Source organism: Astatotilapia calliptera, unplaced genomic scaffold (genome assembly GCF_900246225.1).
Source record: "Astatotilapia calliptera unplaced genomic scaffold, fAstCal1.2 U_scaffold_32, whole genome shotgun sequence".
In the NCBI taxonomy this organism is placed as follows: Eukaryota; Metazoa; Chordata; class Actinopteri; order Cichliformes; family Cichlidae; genus Astatotilapia; species Astatotilapia calliptera.
The window spans coordinates 173,492-192,014 of NW_020535770.1; positions in this window are offsets into that span (position 1 = coordinate 173,492).

Here is an 18,523-nt window from a genome sequence, read left to right on the forward strand (position 1 = left end):
TGATGAAGTGGTTCAATAGAGGTTCATTGTTTTATTTGCACATCACTAGGCAGGAGTTGGACCCAAACGCAGCATTTGGAAGATGGAGTGGTAAACTAAAAAGTGACCTTATTAACTTGAACTAAGTGCAAAATAATTCAGATAAAAACAAAACAAACAAACAAACAAACAAGGAGATCTGAATCTTCGAGGAAAACAGACTACACAAGACTAAGGGAAAGAAAAGCGTCTGGACTTCGCTTGTTCACCTCTCATCCGAGAAGCTTCTTCAGGTCTAAGGTTAAATAGTGGAGAGTCTCAGAGACTCCCAGATTTAAGCCCTATGGGAGAGTTCAAATAGTGAACAGAGGCAGTGGCTTACAACACCAACTATCTGCCATCTATAATCCAGTTTTGAGATCCCTTCCCAGACACCTCAACACCCACACACATCATAGGGCCTTCTGACCTCAGGAAATCACATGATAGGGTGGGGCTAGGTTTCACAATGCCTGTGTCCCAATTCAGGGTCTGCATGCTTGAAGTACGCGCACTACGTATGGTGCGTACTATAAGTATGAGAAGTGTGGAGGTTTGTGAAATGGGACGGTATACGCTTCGTCGCGCTGTTCAAGTTGCCTAGCAACCATGATACTAACCGCGAGACACGTTACATACAGCTTTGTTCGACAGAAATGAAGGAGAAAAATGTTTTGTTAATCATTCATTTTTGTCATGACATCACTTTGATTAGTTGAGTGTCTGAGGCTGAGACCACAGGACTGTAAAACATGATTGTTGGGCTTCATTTCTGTACTGAACAGTCATTTCAAGATTAGTTAGTAAATAACAATTAGTTAATGTTGTTCATGAGACTAAAGTCATCTCACTGTGGTAATGTAAATATAATATGGCCAATATTATAGTATTGTCAGATTATTATGATATTTATATATCTATATATATATATATATATATATAAAAAAAAACACCCAGCACGCCCCTGCGGGCGGTTTATCCTTCAAGCTCGGGTCCTCTACCAGAGGCCTGGGAGCTTGAGGGTCCTGCGCAGTATCTTAGCTGTTCCCAGGACTGCGCTCTTCTGGACAGAGATCTCCGATGTTGTTCCCGGGATCTGCTGGAGCCACTCGCCTATCTTGGGAGTCACCGCACCTAGTGCTCCGATTACCACGGGGACCACCGTTACCTTCACCCTCCACATCCTCTCGAGCTCTTCTCTGAGCCCTTGGTATTTCTCCAGCTTCTCGTGTTCCTTCTTCCTGATATTGCTGTCATTCGGAACCGCTACATCGATCACTACGGCCGTCTTCTTCTGTTTGTCTACCACCACTATGTCTGGTTGGTTAGCCACCACCATTTTGTCCGTCTGTATCTGGAAGTCCCACAGGATCTTAGCTCGGTCATTCTCCACCACCCTTGGGGGCATCTCCCATTTTGACCTCGGGACTTCCAGGTTATACTCCGCACAGATGTTCCTGTACACTATGCCGGCCACTTGGTTATGGCGTTCCATGTATGCCTTGCCTGCTAGCATCTTGCACCCTGCTGTTATGTGCTGGATTGTCTCTGGGGCATCTTTACACAGCCTGCACCTGGGGTCTTGCCTGGTGTGATAGACCCCAGCCTCTATGGATCTTGTGCTCAGAGCTTGTTCTTGTGCTGCCATGATTAGTGCCTCTGTGCTGTCTTTCAGTCCAGCTTTGTCCAGCCACTGGTAGGATTTCTGGATATCAGCCACCTCCTCTATCTGCCGGTGGTACATACCGTGCAGGGGCCTGTCCTTCCATGATGGTTCCTCGCCTCCCTCCTCTTTCTTGGGTTTCTGCTGCCTGAGGTATTCACTGAGCACTCGGTCAGTTGGGGCCATCTTCCCAATGTATTCTTGGATGTTCGTTGTCTCATCCTGGACTGTGGTGCTGACACTCACCAGTCCCCGGCCCCCTTCCTTCCGCTTAGCGTACAGCCTCAGGGTGCTGGACTTGGGGTGAAACCCTCCATGCATGGTAAGGAGCTTTCTTGTCTTTATGTCAGTGGCTTCTATCTCCTCCTTTGGCCAGCCTATTACCCCAGCAGGGTACCTGATCACGGGCAGGGCGTACGTGTTGATGGCCCGGATCTTGTTCTTACCATTCAGCTGACTCCTCAGGACTTGCCTGACCCTCTGCAGGTACTTGGTGGTTGCAGCTTTTCTTGCGGCCTCTTCATGGTTCCCATTCGCCTGCGGGATCCCCAAGTACTTGTAACTGTCCTCTATGTCTGCAATGTTGCCTTCTGGTAGTTCAATCCCCTCAGTTCTGACTACCTTCCCTCTCTTTGTTACCATCCGACTACACTTCTCCAGTCCGAACGACATTCCAATGTCATTGCTGTATAGCCTGGTAGTGTGGATCAGTGAATCGATGTCTCGTTCACTCTTGGCATACAGCTTGATGTCATCCATGTACAGGAGGTGGCTGACAACTGCTCCGTTCCGTAGTCGGTATCCGTAGCCAGTCTTGTTAATGATCTCACTGAGGGGGTTCAGGCCTATGCAGAACAGCAGTGGGGACAGAGCATCTCCTTGGTAGATCCCGCACTTGATGGTGACTTGTGCTATGGGCTTGGAGTTGGCCTCTAGTGTTGTACGCCACATCCCCATTGAGTTCCTGATGAAGGCTCTTAGGGTCCCATTGATCTTGTACAATTCTAGGCATTCCAGTATCCAGCTGTGGGGCATTGAGTCATAGGCCTTCTTGTAATCAATCCAGGAAGTGCACAGGTTGGTCAGTCTGGTCTTGCAGTCTCGGCTGACTGTTCTGTCTACCAGTAGCTGGTGTTTTGCGCCTCTGGTATTCTTGCCAATTCCTTTCTGTGTCCCGCTCATGTATTGACCCATGTGCCTGTTCATCTTAGCCGATATGATGCCTGACAGGAGCTTCCATGTAGTACTGAGGCAGGTTATTGGTCGGTAGTTGGAGGGGACCGGTCCCTTCTTTGGGTCCTTGGGGATCAGGACCGTCCGGCCTTCAGTTAGCCATTCCGGGTGTCTCTCGTTAACTAGCAGCTGGTTCATTTGTGCTGCCAGACGCTCGTGGAGTGCAGTTAGCTTCTTCAGCCAGTAGGCGTGAACCATGTCGGGCCCTGGTGCTGTCCAACTCTTCATACTGGAGACCCTTTCTTGGATATCTGCCACTGTGATGGTTACTGGACCCTGTTCAGGGAGGTCGCTGTGGTCTGCCCTCAGATCCTCTAGCCACTGAGCATTGCCGTTATGGGTTGCATCCTTCTCCCATATGCTCTTCCAGTATTGCTCCGTCTCCAGCCTTGGTGGTGCTGTTCTCTTATTGTTCCCTTGCCACTGAGAGTACACCTTTGCTGGTTCTGTGGAGAACAGCTGGTTTATTCTCCTGCCTTCTATCTCTCTGGTGTACCTCCTCAAGCGGCTGGCCAAGGCTGTGAGTCTTTGCTTGGCAGTTTCCAAGGCCTCAGGTATGGACAGCTTGCTGTATTTCTTAGGCACCTTATTCGTCGCACCTTTCTGCAACTCCGTTAGTCGGCTAACCTCTCTCCGTGCTACTTTGATCTTGCCCTCTAGCCTCCTTCTCCATGGAGGGTACTGCCCCTTGTGGCTGTTCAACTTGTAGCCAAGCATCTCACTGATCACTGCTGCCGTATTGTAGATCAGCTTGTTAGTGTCGGTAATCGTGGTTGTAGGTATTGCCCGTAGTGCTGCATTAACATCATCTAGCAGACCTTCTGAGGGTACTTCACGTAATCTTGGTAACCGGCTACGGGGGATCCAGGTTTCAAGCTTGGCCATGATCCTATTTTTCAGGTCAGTTCCTCTCGCACTCAACGATCCTTCTCCTATCGCACTTGGGGCTATGTACCCAATCTCGGGTGGGGGTGATGATATCTCCCCCCTGACCTGGCGTCCTGACTCCTCCTTGCCGTAGCATTTGTGTTGTACCTCGTCAATCTCTAGCTGTGAGAGCAGTCCCTTCTTTCGAATGTTGGAACACTGAGCTACTAGTTGTTTCGCCGTCATTGTGGATGTTGGGTATCGAAGAATCCATAGGTCCCTCATCCTATTCATGTAGCCCCTTCCGCCGGGGTTACTTGCGTAGTAGCATTCCAACAACGCCCTGTTTTCGTCCCTTGCCCACCGATGCCTTCTTGTTCCAGTAGCCCACTTTTCGTCAGGGTGCCCTGGTTCCTCAACACCTGACGCGGACCTTGTTGATCCGGGCGACGTCCGAGCCGGCATGCCTTCATATTTATCTGTCTCGCTCATGTCTGCGGTAGGCTTGCTTAGCATACGGGGTCTAGCCTTAGGACCCTTACTGGATACAGACGCCCCAGGCAGGAATCGAACTTGCGATCCTCTGTTCCAAAGGCGTGTAGTCTAACCACTACGCTATCCAGCTGCTATATATATATATATATATATATATATATAATGTATATTGTAATAACATGATATTATGTTGTTCAAATGTGAAAAGTATATTGTGAGAACAATGAAGTTTTCACATCACATGTGATATAGCTCTATTTTTCTTTTGCCTGGGTGGGAGCTCTACGCTTTCCTAATGTATCGCTTTGAAACCAGACTGAAATGTCTCTGAGATATCGTTAATTTCCAGTAGAGCCTGGAACTGAAGGAAGACATTTTTTGCAGGATTTTGGACAGGAAGGAGAGTTTAGAGATTGGTTTAAAATTTGAGAACACTGTTGCATTGAGATTTGTTTTTTGTTTTTTTGTTTTGGGTTTTTTTTTTTTGAGAAATGGGTTCACTATGGTATGGTTAAGATCAGCTGGGATGGTTTTAATAATGGTTAAAACTTTAGGTCCAATTGTGTCAAAGACACTATTATCTTTGACATTATTAAAAGAGAGAGGGGATAATAGTGTCACAGGACATTCACAGACACATTTACACCTAACATCCTTCTAGAAAAAGACTGAGTTGATTTGCCCTTTCCACTTCCACAAAAACAGTCTATAAAGCAATGTCATCTTGTTGTTATTAATACATTGTTTGTAATATATAGCACCTTTTCACCAAAGCAATCGTCAGATAAGATATTCATTTTTGACAATCTAAGACTTTTTTCAGTATTATGAATATTTTCTCATAAATTTTAAAGTCTAAGGAGCTTAGAAAGAAAAGCGTCTGGACTTCTTTAAGTTGCTTGAAGACATTTCACCTCTCATCCGAGAAGCTTCTTCAGAGTCCCAGATTTAAGACCAATGGGAGTGTCCCCCATGGGTGTAAAGGGAATCAAAACTGGATTATAGATGGCAGACAGTTGTAGACCGTGTCGTAAGCCACTGCGTCTGTTTACCCTCTGCTTTACCCTCTGTTTACCCTCTTTGAACAGAGGCGGTGGCTTACAACACCAACTATCTGCCATCTACAGGGAGTGCAGAATTATTAAGCAAATGAGTATTTTGTCCACATCATCCTCTTCATGCATGTTGTCTTACTCCAAGCTGTATAGGCTCGAAAGTCTACTACCAATTAAGCATATTAGGTGATGTGCATCTCTGTAATGAGAAGGGGTGTGGTCTAATGACATCAACAGCCTATATCAGGTGTGCATAACTATTAGGCAACTTCCTTTCCTTTGGCAAAATGGGTCAAAAGAAGGACTTGACAGGCTCAGAAAAGTCAAAAATAGTGAGATATCTTGCAGAGGGATGCAGCAGTCTCAAAATTGCAAAGCTTCTGAAGCGTGATCATCGAACAATCAAGCGTTTCATTCAAAAAAGTCAACAGGGTCGCAAGAAGCGTGTGGAAAAACCAAGGCGCAAAATAACTGCCCATGAACTGAGAAAAGTCAAGCGTGCAGCTGCCAAGATGCCACTTGCCACCAGTTTGGCCATATTTCAGAGCTGCAACATCACTGGAGTGCCCAAAAGCACAAGGTGTGCAATACTCAGAGACATGGCCAAGGTAAGAAAGGCTGAAAGACGACCACCACTGAACAAGACACACAAGCTGAAACGTCAAGACTGGGCCAAGAAATATCTCAAGACTGATTTTTCTAAGGTTTTATGGACTGATGAAATGAGAGTGAGTCTTGATGGGCCAGATGGATGGGCCCGTGGCTGGATTGGTAAAGGGCAGAGAGCTCCAGTCCGACTCAGACGCCAGCAAGGTGGAGGTGGAGTGCTGGTTTGGGCTGGTATCATCAAAGATGAGCTTGTGGGGCCTTTTCGGGTTGAGGATGGAGTCAAGCTCAACTCCCAGTCCTACTGCCAGTTTCTGGAAGACACCTTCTTCAAGCAGTGGTACAGGAAGAAGTCTGCATCCTTCAAGAAAAACATGATTTTCATGCAGGACAATGCTCCATGACACGCGTCCAAGTACTCCACAGCGTGGCTGGCAAGAAAGGGTATAAAAGAAGAAAAACTAATGACATGGCCTCCTCGTTCACCTGATCTGAACCCCATTGAGAACCTGTGGTCCATCATCAAATGTGAGATTTACAAGGAGGGAAAACAGTACACCTCTCTGAACAGTGTCTGGGAGGCTGTGGTTGCTGCTGCACGCAATGTTGATGGTGAACAGATCAAAACACTGACAGAATCCATGGATGGCAGGCTTTTGAGTGTCCTTGCAAAGAAAGGTGGCTATATTGGTCGCTGATTTGTTTTTGTTTTGTTTTTGAATGTCAGAAATGTATATTTGTGAATGTGGAGATGTTATATTGGTTTCACTGGTAAAAATAAATAATTGAAATGGGTATATATTTATTTTTTGTTAAATTGCCTAATAATTATGCACAGTAATAGTCACCTGCACACACAGATATCCCCCTAAAATAGCTAAAACTAAAAACAAACTAAAAACTACTTCCAAAAACATTCAGCTTTGATATTAATGAGTTTTTTGGGTTCATTGAGAACATGGTTGTTGTTCAATAATAAAATTATTCCTCAAAAATACAACTTGCCTAATAATTCTGCACTCCCTGTATAATCCAGTTTTGAGATCCCTCCCCAGACACCTCAACACCCACACACATCATAGGGCCTTCTGACCTCAGGAAATCACATGGTAGGGTGGGGCTTGGTTTCACAATGAGCTCACCCCAAACCTTGGCTGATTGTGACCAACACCTGTTTTCACACCTTGGCTCATGTGATTAGGTAGAGGATCAATAGGGGGTCCATGTCCATCTTAGGGGACACTCCAATAGGGTTTAAATCTGGGACTCTCCACCATTTGACCCAGGAACTGAAGAAGCTTCTCGGATGAGAGGTGAAACGTCTTCAAGCAATTTAAAGAAGTCCAGATGCTTTTCTTTCCAAACTTCTTAGACAAGCCTGACCTGGATGACTGAGAACATTCACAGACATACTACAAGAGACAAAATGTCACCAAAATAAGACAGGAAATGTCTGAGATTTACCTGGACTAAAATACATGCGCTTCACACACACAGAAGGCAAACCACAGAGACACGATAGGCTTAGCAAAAGAGACACTAAGGACAAAACACATAAACAAGACTAGGAAACAAAAGAGAACCAACAAAATTAAACAAGACACCGGAGACTATAAATATAGATAACAAACCTCAGAACCCCTATGAAATACTGAACTCTGGGCAAAATAATGCAAAGTATCAAGTGAAATTATTCCTGAGATTGAAGAAAAAGAACCATGAGTCCATAACAACAACAAAAAATGCTGGGACTAAGACCCAGGACAATGACAAATATAATAGACTGATTCAGTATCTACTTACATGTGGTCTCTTCTACTGAACTGAAGTCTGTTTCTTCTGTGTATTTTGCACTTTGTATGAATAGTCCCCTCCCACCACTGACACAGATCACATGGTGACATATTTTGTGTTACGCAACAGAACAGCAGATCTTAAACACTGTGTCATTACTCAGATAAATCTGTTGATTCATGTTGATTAGAAGAAATAGAAAAAAAATCATTCTAGCAACTTGAGTTTAGATGTGTGGAGTTAGATATGTTACTGAAGGTGTTGAAAGTAATGCAGATACCAGAGAGTGAAGCCAAGTTGCAGACCCTGAAGTTTTTTTTTTTTTTTTTTTTTTTTTTTTTAATAAACTGGTTTCTTATTTGCATAGGCAGAAAGTTGCTGTTGATATCCAGGAGCAGGTAGAGGTGATTTGCACACTAGCTTGAATACCAGAGGCGGAGCCAGACATTTGAAACACCCGGGGCTTAGCCCTGAAGGGTAGTATGCATGTGGGATTTCTTTCTTTCTTTTTTTTTTTTGGGGGGGGGGGGGGGGGAGAAATGACTGAAAGATTAATTGGCTCTGTTTTGAATTTTGTTCAAAAAAAGAATGACTTCATATAGGGAAAATATATATCACATATGCAGGACACCTTAAACTAGTTTTTTAACTAAGCAGCAAGGCAGAACAAGGTCAGGGCTGTATCAAGACACGAGGAGTAAACCCCTTTTCAACCAGACCCAAAACTGATCAGAATTAAAACAGGACTACAACAGTTCAAAATCAGGACTAAGGACTTAACTGGTGGTGGTCAGAGGGCCCGGTGGCGCCAGTGTCCGGCAGCCTCGCCTCTGTCAGTGCGCCCCAGGGTGGCTGTGGCTACAATGTAGCTTGCCATCACCAGTGTGTGAATGTGTGTGTGAATGGGTGGATGACTGGATATGTAAAGCGCTTTGGGGTCCTTAGGGACTAGTAAAGCGCTATATAAATACAGGCCATTTACCATTTAACCAAGACAGAACCAAAATCAGAACTAGATGATAGTAGCACTAAAAATCATCATAGACCTGCACTACACTTATTTTTTTAATTCTACCAAAGTCCACTATTTAGATTGAGAAAAGTTTATATAATTATTTAGCCTTGTTGTGCAAACAAGCCTAATAAATGTTCAAGCTTAATAAATGTAGAATTTGAAAAATAGCAAACCTAAAAAGAAACACTAGGTACGAGATACATGAGGACCTATGATACGGTGATACTTTTGGTAAACAACCATTTGACTAACATGTGTGTCTCACCTGCTCTTGTTCATCTCTGTTCTGTCCTCATTCTCCATCTCCCTCTCTGTTCCTCTCTCTCTCTCTGTTCCTCTCTCTCTGTTCCTCTCTCTCTCTGTTCCTCCCTCTCTGTTCCTCCCTCTCTGTTCCTCTCTCTCTGTTCCTCTCTCTCTCTCTCTCTGTTCCTCTCTCTCCCTCTTTGTGCTGACAATCATCAAATATACAGTTGAAACCACATATTTATGTACTCTTCAGATCAAAACACAAACACTTTTTTAATTGTAACATCAAATCAGACTAAATGTTAATTTTTTTAGATTGATAAATATAAAAAACATATTTGTTAACTTTAAGAGTAAGGAGAGAAATTATCTGTATTTCTTAATTGCAAATGGCACCAAATTGTATGCAAAACTGAGCCACACTTATGGAGCTCCACAGTTCTTTTCCTGGTGTTGTGGTTGACATCTCTTGATTTTCCCATGTCACAGAAACAGGCTCTGTGTTTTGCCTTATATGCATCCACAGGTGTGCCACCAGTTTACTCACCTGGACTCTACTAACCTATCAGAAGCTTCTTCAGCTCAGAATGGAATCGTCTGGAGTTTTCTTATTAATTAACAATAAACTTAGTGTATATGTACTCCTAAATTTGATGAAAGTGATAAAAAATAGAAGCTCTGTCTCTCTTTATTCTGACATTTAACTAATTCAAAAGATATTTCAATATTTATTTAACCAAAACAAAACAAGTTTACTCTAAATTGATGTTGTACAGTAAAAAAATGTTCTTGTGTTTTCCATAAAGTGTATGTAAATAGATGATTTAAACTGTGAATATACTGCTGTGTATTGAAGTTCCTCTTGTTTTGCATAGAAATATACTGAACAACACAATGACTTAGGCACTTATGCTATGAAGCTAACGATATATAAAATACTACCAGAGTTTTTTCTTTGAAAGAAGCTCCTTATGTCCATTCTTGTATATCAGTGCATTACTGAAACCGATTTATTTAGCCGTGGAGGGTAACAACTGAAAATATGAAATAAACACACATGTAAGCTAAGAAACAGCATTGTTGTTGTTCGGCTTTTCATTTCGCCATTTGTTGATTCACTTGAAGACCAAGTAACGTAATATGGGTCAAGTGATCAGTTTGATATCAATCTTTCGTGATGCACCGTCATATTTACATTATTTGTACGGTACGAATGATTTGCTTTGGTACCTGGTCAAACTTAAGCTCTCCTTAGTATGGCTGGCTCCGTTTCTCCAACAGCGCACTCACTGCTGGCAGCAGCTGCCCCGCCCTCTCGCTCAGTCGCTTAGTGCCTGAGCTCGGATCATACCAATATCAGGGGGGATTCACGCACAGTCGTAAATTCCCACAGTGTGCACTATGTGCTTCGAATATTGTGTGTACTTTTTGTTTTATACAGTTGTCAGCCAGACATCTAACTATGAAAAAAATTACACTCCAAAAGACCCCGGGCTTCTGACAAAACAACCCGGGCTTAAGCCCAGTAAGCCACCCCCATGCTCTGCCCCTGTTGAATACCCGCTCCTAATTTTCCTCAAAACCAATGACCTCTTGCACAACCACCACCAACACCATTTATTATGCGTGCAAACAAGTTATTATCTGTGCAAATGATATGGTATCCCTATCCTGGGATATCAACAGCAGCTATGAAGACTATATAGATGTGCTCATTGCTGATGCAGGCCTTAACATGTAAAGACTGTTGTTGTACCTACATGCATTTAACCAAAGACACACACACCAACTAAAACTGAGTGCAAATATTCAGGTACAAATCCACACAAGGAAACACAATGTCAAACAAAGGAAGTCTGGAAAGCAAGGATACTTATTTTACTCCGTACTTTGATGTGTTCTTTTCAGCCTCTCTTACATTTTCAACAAACATATTTGTTAATCTTGATGTTTGTTTCATTTCATCACATCGCTGTGACCTCACAGATACAGAGCTTTGTTACACCACTGTGCCAGGGTGTAAACACCAGTCACCAGCAAATTCTCCATTGAATGGTTTGCAATTCTGGAGAAGTGGCCTTGTCACAGCATCAGAGGAGCAAACCAAGCAAAATAATTTTTAGGAGTGATCTATGAATGGCTTCATGTAGTGATGTGACGTTCTGTATCGAGGCTTCGAAGCTTGTGTCGAGTAATGGAGGGGGCGTTTCCGCGAAGCGCGTATCGAGGCTTGCTTCATTTATGGGAGGAGCTGAAAATGATGACGTCCGAAGCCTCGCTGCCCGGCTGTACCACGTGACTGGTTCATGAAGTGGTTCGAACTTTGCCGCGAGATATGACAGCGATATAAACCCTCAGACTTCATTCAAAATGTGGGTGTTTGATGGAGAGTTGCGGTTAGTGAGAGTTTGGAGACAGTTTGGAGGTTTATGAGAGTGAGGAGAGAAAGTCAGGAGAGAATGGAGCCAGCTAAGAAGAGGTGGATGTCCTCCCCTGTGTGGGAACATTTTGATTTTATTCCTCCCAACAAGGTATGTAAATTTCTACAGAAGATGTATTTTCATAATACTGATGGTGCAATAAAACTTATGTTAAGCTGTCTGTACTCTTGTACAAGGTGAAGTGTTTGCTATGTGCCAGGGAGCTGGGATATAACAACAACATCCATGCTTAGGCACTACAGAGCTTTGCATGAGAATAAGGGGGACACCGATTGTGGAGCAAGACCAGGTGAGCCATCAAATGCCATGATAATATAGCATGCAGTAATGTTACTAAATGATATAACAATATTATACAACTGTTATAAGTTACGTATGTGATATTTATATTTGTGCTTTATCTTTATTGTCTTTCCTCAGGAGAACAATCTCCAATAGATGAAGACCTGGTCAGCATGGTGATTGAGGACTCCCAGCCATTTAGCATTGTGGAGGACAAAGGATTCAAAAGATTTGTTAAATCATTAAATCCCAGCTATGTTCTCCCCACTGAAAAGGTCATAAAAGCAGTGAAAATTTAGTTTTTACAGAATAAAATGTGAACAGGCAGGACCGAGGCTCAAAGCCTCAGTGTGTAGCTGTCCATACCTCAACGTTACAAAAGCACAACTACTGTCCACACCCCAACCACACCTCACCTCACAGTAAATGATCATTTCCATTTCAAGCATTTCCAAATAATCATTTTCCATACTGCCACTATAAATATACACAGTATACTGCCATCACTACAATATACATGTTTTACACACTCCTTTTGTTGTTGACATTTACAGGCTGTGTGCAAAATGCCACACTCTTCAAATTCATGCCAGCTATTATTTTTACGTCCAGTAGGTGTCCTGCTAGAGCAAATGAAGCTTCATGAAGCTTCGCGTTGGGGTGAACCAATTGGATGAAAAGCTTCAGTGCTTCATGGGGCTTCATCTGCCCATCACTAGCTTCATGTGTGTGAAACATGTTTATATTAGGCAAATTTTAATGGCTTTATATTCCAGGATTTGGCTGTTTGTTGTTTTTTTTTTAAATTACCTGTAATATTCTCTTTATAAACTTTACTCTTGGTCTGATTTTAGGAATCACAGCAATCCAAGCTAAACTGGCACTGAAAACTAAACACAAGGCAACACAGGCTTAAAACATGACGAGAGAACCACAGCACAAAGAGAGGGTACAACACCACACAGAGCAAACACAGGGCTTAAATACACACTGGTAAATAATCAGGGAACTGGAGACAGGATGGAAACACACCTGGGAGAAATTAGAACTAATGAGAGAAGGGGAAGCAAAACTAGACTCACTGCATGTAGGACTGGGACTATCAAAATAAAGCTGGAAACAAAAGACAATCCACAAAGACACGGACTTGACACTGAGAGACAGACTGAAGGAATATGACACATGGAACACAAGGAAGACACTGACTTAAACTAGAAGGCAGAACAACAAATAACATCAAGAGAACAAAACCATGAGTAACAAATAATCAGGAAGTAGAACTTAAACACAAAACACTGGGTAACAATCAGGACCATGACAAGCAGATTGACATTTCTGGCTTTTAGCCAAGAAGCTGTATATCTTTTGGTCATGTCACATTGTATGAGTTTACATGGTCACAGGGGTATAAAACCAAGCATTTATGAAACAAACAAACAACAAACATTTATGAAACAAGATCACCTTTGTGATGAACTGACTTTGAGACTGCAAGCCTGTCCCTTACATCACTGAAAGAGGTCACATGTACACATGCGCACTGCAGTACCAGACTCTGTGGCCACACAGTGGTTTAATCTTTTTTTAAAGGATAACCCTTTATTTCCCTGAAATAGAAAGTACAAAGGATTTGGGAACATGACGTCTGCCATGACCATTTTCCTAACCGCATTAAAGCCAATGTCCTGTTCCATCCACTGCACACACCCAAAGCAAACAACCCCATGCAAACAGAACACACCATATTTACTCAGAAGAAAAATTAAGCTTGAACAACTTGCTGAACACAGGCAATCTGATTGCCTGATATTGCAACTATAATCTCTATCTAATGTTCTCTGTCATTCAGTATTGTCACTGTGATCCTGCTGTTCTTTAATTTTTTGCTCCTTGTTGTTATTTCTGTTGACAATGGGAGTGATATTGTGTAATGAAATTGCGCAAAGAGCAGCTCAGTTATCATAGTTTTGAAGGAAAGGTTTAAAAATAATTTGAAATAACAATTGTTGTGTAATCTTTGGAGATGTTTTAGACTACAGATAAACTGGAGTTTATTTTTATTGATGATGTAGTTATCAAGTTTCCCTTATAGATGACAGAAGAACTATTTTTAATAATTGTTAAACCAGCGAACAACCGAAACCCCTTATTTACTCTAAAGTGAGAGGCCATTCCTGTCCGAAAGGTTTACAAGATAAGAGTCAAGAGAAGATTAGTTTTTCCCAACTTGCACGTTTCTCCAAATGTTCTTAGCTCCCTCATCTACTCATCCATGCAGTAACACATCATGTTTAACCACAAAAGGACTCCAACTGAAATAAGAAAAGTTTTTGTGTCAAACGAGAGGCTAATCTGATACTATGTAAAACATCAAAAATAAAATATAATAAAGATTAAAAATAATAATAAAAGATTTACACAAATATCTTTAGTTTTATTGTATTGTAAAACCAGACATTAGAACAAGATGTAAATCTTGCAGTCTGGCTAAGATGTTAGTTAACTTACAATCTGTATAATGTAACCTGCAATTTTTGTGGAGTGTTTCAAACTACAGTGATGTGAAAAAGTATTTGCCCCCTACATGATATGTTTTTTTTTTCTTGTATGTCCATTTTGTGTTTACTTGTATAATTTTTTTCTAATGTTTTAATTTGTTTGCTGATCTGAAACACTGAAGTGTGACAAACACAAAAATAGGAAATTAGGAAGAGAGCAAACACGTTCTAACACCACTGTATGTTGGTCCTGAAATGCAATTGTTTGGTGGTTTTAGGGCAAAAAGATCTAGGTTATAATAAATATGTTTCCATCTTATGACTAAAATAAATATTTGCTTTCACTCAAGATTTATTAAACAGTATACAATATCAACTACATGCATTCTTTTAGAATCAGTACAGATTAGGAAGCAAGAAAACAAAATAATATAAAAACTACATCACATTGTGCTGGGAAATCCAGATGTGTGACTCCAACAGGAAGCAAAATAAACAATGAAACCACCAGTGAGCTTTAATAATTGCTAAATTGTCAAGACGGCTTATAAAAATTATTCCCAAGAAACAGATTTTATTACAGCAGTATAATCATCAAAAGTTATCTGTGGCTTTAACAGTTATTTAATTTAATATTTAGAGTTGGGGAATGGCTGCAATCACAGCATTGTAAGATGGCGGAAGAGGCCCCCTCCTCGATTCAGAGATGGTCTGAAAAAGCACTTTTGCAAATATATAATGTCTTGATAAATCGAGTAGATATTTGAAGTTTACACTGCAACATTCTTGCCTGAAAATATCTTAAAAGTTTATTTTGTGATCCAGAAAGAATAATATTTCAAACTCCGCTACTATGCGTTCCTCTGCCACTGCCTCATTTGAGTTTTGGAGGAAATGCATTCTGGGATATTGCATCTCGTCATTTCGAGCTGATTGGAGACCAAAACAGCCAATCAGATTTTTTTGCATCCAAGTTTGAGATTGGCTGGTTTTCTGGCACAAATATAACGGTGTACAGAAAGAGTTGAATGCACACGGGCAGAAATGTTGAGAACACGAGCAACACATTGCGAGCAAGCGTAAATGCAAAAACTGAGCAGAAGGGGCTGCTATTGTGTGTGTGTGTGGATAATAGCAAACACCGAAATAATTTTTTTGCACGCAACAGTGAATTTTGTTCACTCAAAATTAGCTTTTCTTTGCTCAAAATAAATTTCTCCTCAAAATGCAACACTTGTGCCTGCAAATTTTTTTTTACTACGCTCAGAACAGTGGCACAAAAATAACGCCATAGATAAGAAAATCTGCTGAGGGCAAAAAGGTGTCATGTTCTTAATGAAATGACAACAAGACTGAGTGACTTTCAGTTTCTGATTAAAAGAAAATGAAACTGAACTAAAGATCAAATCCTGCCACTTTTCCATTTACATTTTGTTCTCATACACAAATCTACTTAATGCAAAACTTCCCAGAGGTACAGGAAAATTTGCATTAAGCAAATTGTTTCTCGTACACATAATTAACCTCTGCTTCTGTCCTCCTCTTCAGACATGAAAACAAGCACAAGAATCAAACTGTCACGGCTGGGGGAGGGAGCCGTGTGGTGTGGAGGAAAAGGAGGACCCAAAATGCAGCAAACTGATGATACGAATGACGTTTTATTTACAGGGTGGTAGTGGCAAAAACAGGCAATGAAGCACGAGTAATTACAAACGGAAACCTAAACTGGGAGAAACTAAGTGACAAACCTGGGACCATACAAAGGGGTGCGGGGCAGAGAGACGCAGAGACAGGAACACCATAGAACGCAGATGAATGTAGATTAACGCAGTGATACATGGATGAACGCAGACGAGCCGACAACAAACACAGACCGACACCCACTAAATATACACACACAAGGTAATCAGGTAATCGCACACAGGAGGGAAGAACAGCTGATCTGAATACACATGATGACTGGAGGACACAAGCTGAACACAATGACAACAGACACAGACTTTCAGAACAAAACAGGAAATCTAGAACCCGAACCGGACACAAGGGGGGAGGACACAGAATAACTAGACAGAGGGAAATAATCACAAAACAAAACGCTGGGTCAACGACCCAGGACCATGACACAAACGAAGCAGGGAAAACAGTCCACACCCAAAACACTAAAAGGCCTGGATCAGTTCTGTTTTGAAATCTCTCGGCCCTTATTTCTGAAGTGAAGTTGTGGTATATCTTGATTTAAAAAAAATTTCTTCATGTAAAACTAACCTTTTCTGGAAGAATAACACAAAAAGAAGGTTGGCAACAAAAGTTACCCTCTCACAATTTGCACCTTTACTAATGTTTTATCGAACAGTATACAATATCAAATACATGCACACCTTTAGATTTAGAGCAGATTGAACTAAATAAAACAAAAAAAAAAAGTTGCAAATAGCTGAATGATGTAATTTTCGTCATAGTTTAACAGTTTCTTCTATTTTGCAACATTTCTCATGTGGTCATTGATATGAACCATCATCGTACAATAAGCAAATATTTGTCCTTAAAAACTTTTAATTCAAGACCATTATTGTGGAGTATGTCTCAGCTCTGTGACCAATGAATAAAAAATATTAAAAGAAACTTGCCAAAACTGTTATAACTGTTCTACTTGGACACTTACTCTAAAACCTTACTGACTTTTGTAAGAGAATTGCAACAACATAGATAAATAAAGAGCAATTGTTGAAAAGGAAGATACATGTGAAACTATCGTCCAGAGGTGGGACCAAGTCATTGTTTTGCAAGTCTCAAGTAAGTCTCAAGTCTTTATCCTCAAGTCTCAAGTCAAGTCTCAAGTAATGTCAGGCAAGTCAGAGTCGAGTCTCAAGTCACTGGTGTAAAAGTCCGAGTCAAGTCACAAGTCTGAAACTTTGAATTTCAAGTCCTTTCGAGTCTTTAAAAAAAAAACGAAAAAATAATGTTGCAGTTATGCTAAATGTAAATATTAGACCATGTAATTTTTTAATCTGTGTTTTTCTCAACACATGACAAAATAGTGAACTTAGAAAATATACACAAATTGTGAAATTGCACCTCTTTAAAATGCAGCTCAATTAAACCTAGCTCCAAGAATAATTTTCACCGACAGTTCTGAGATAAGCTGCATGTTATTCTTGGATGCGGTTGTAGGACCGGCTTTAAAATCGCATGACAAAAATATCATACATATTAAAAAAAACTGCATCACCAACGTAGCCTGGAAAACATTTGCTAGTTAGATGAAGTCAGCTATCTCATCTTAGCATATTTATATGCATATTTATAATCATACGGTTCTTGGAGTGAGTGCATACACTCATGAAGTTTAGTAACTTCAGGTCACTGCAACAAGCCCAGGTACAGTTTACCGACGGATGGGTACAGGACCTTGAAATGCACCGTGTAGAAAGTAAAGACCATCGTATGTATCATAAGTTTACCAGTCTCACAAATCGTCGTCATAAATACACATTCGTTAACCGTTTATTAATAGGACCTTTGAGCTCAACGGTAATTAATTAGTAGTGGAAATAATTTCTGGTACGCATCACAGAAATGTAGCAGTGACAATAATACTGTATGCTGTAATCGTACTGGACAATTAGTGATACAAAAAACTGTTTTATCCTGTGAATAAAAGTATATGTTTTTGTCAATGTACCATAATAACAGAAGCGAAACGCAATATTGTGTCAGGACAATTCACTATTTATGCACAATAAATAAAGGAGCATAGCGCGACCATTTCTGTTCAGCGCCAGACTTGCTTGTAACCTATATCACCAATTATGTTATGAAAATGACGTATTAACTACTAAAAAACACTGACCTTCGTGTAAATGCTTGGAGCAGACTAACCTGTGAGCTGGAGTGTTCTGGGACGTTATATTTGATCTTTGAATGGCTGCAATCCAGACCATCCGTCGCGTCTTTGTTACTTTGGAAACATGGCTCGAACAATTTCTCTTCAACGACATAATCCGATAACAACCGATCTCTTTACTCGTCGGCTTCCCGTGGCTGTCATGCGACCGGCTATTGCAGTTAATCATACAACAGCTTCTTGACATTTTTGTGTTTCTTTTTATCGCTGTGTGACTGATTTCAATTGAAAGCCTGCGTGCGCTAGTACCGCTTGCCACGAGTTCCCAGAATCCTTTGCGGTTCTACCCGTGAATGACGTCACATTTTCAATCTCCATATAATATGCATGTTAAATTTTATATTTGGGGTAAAATATCAAGTCTTTTCAAGTAAACCGGTTCAAGTCCAATTCAAGTCCCAAGTCA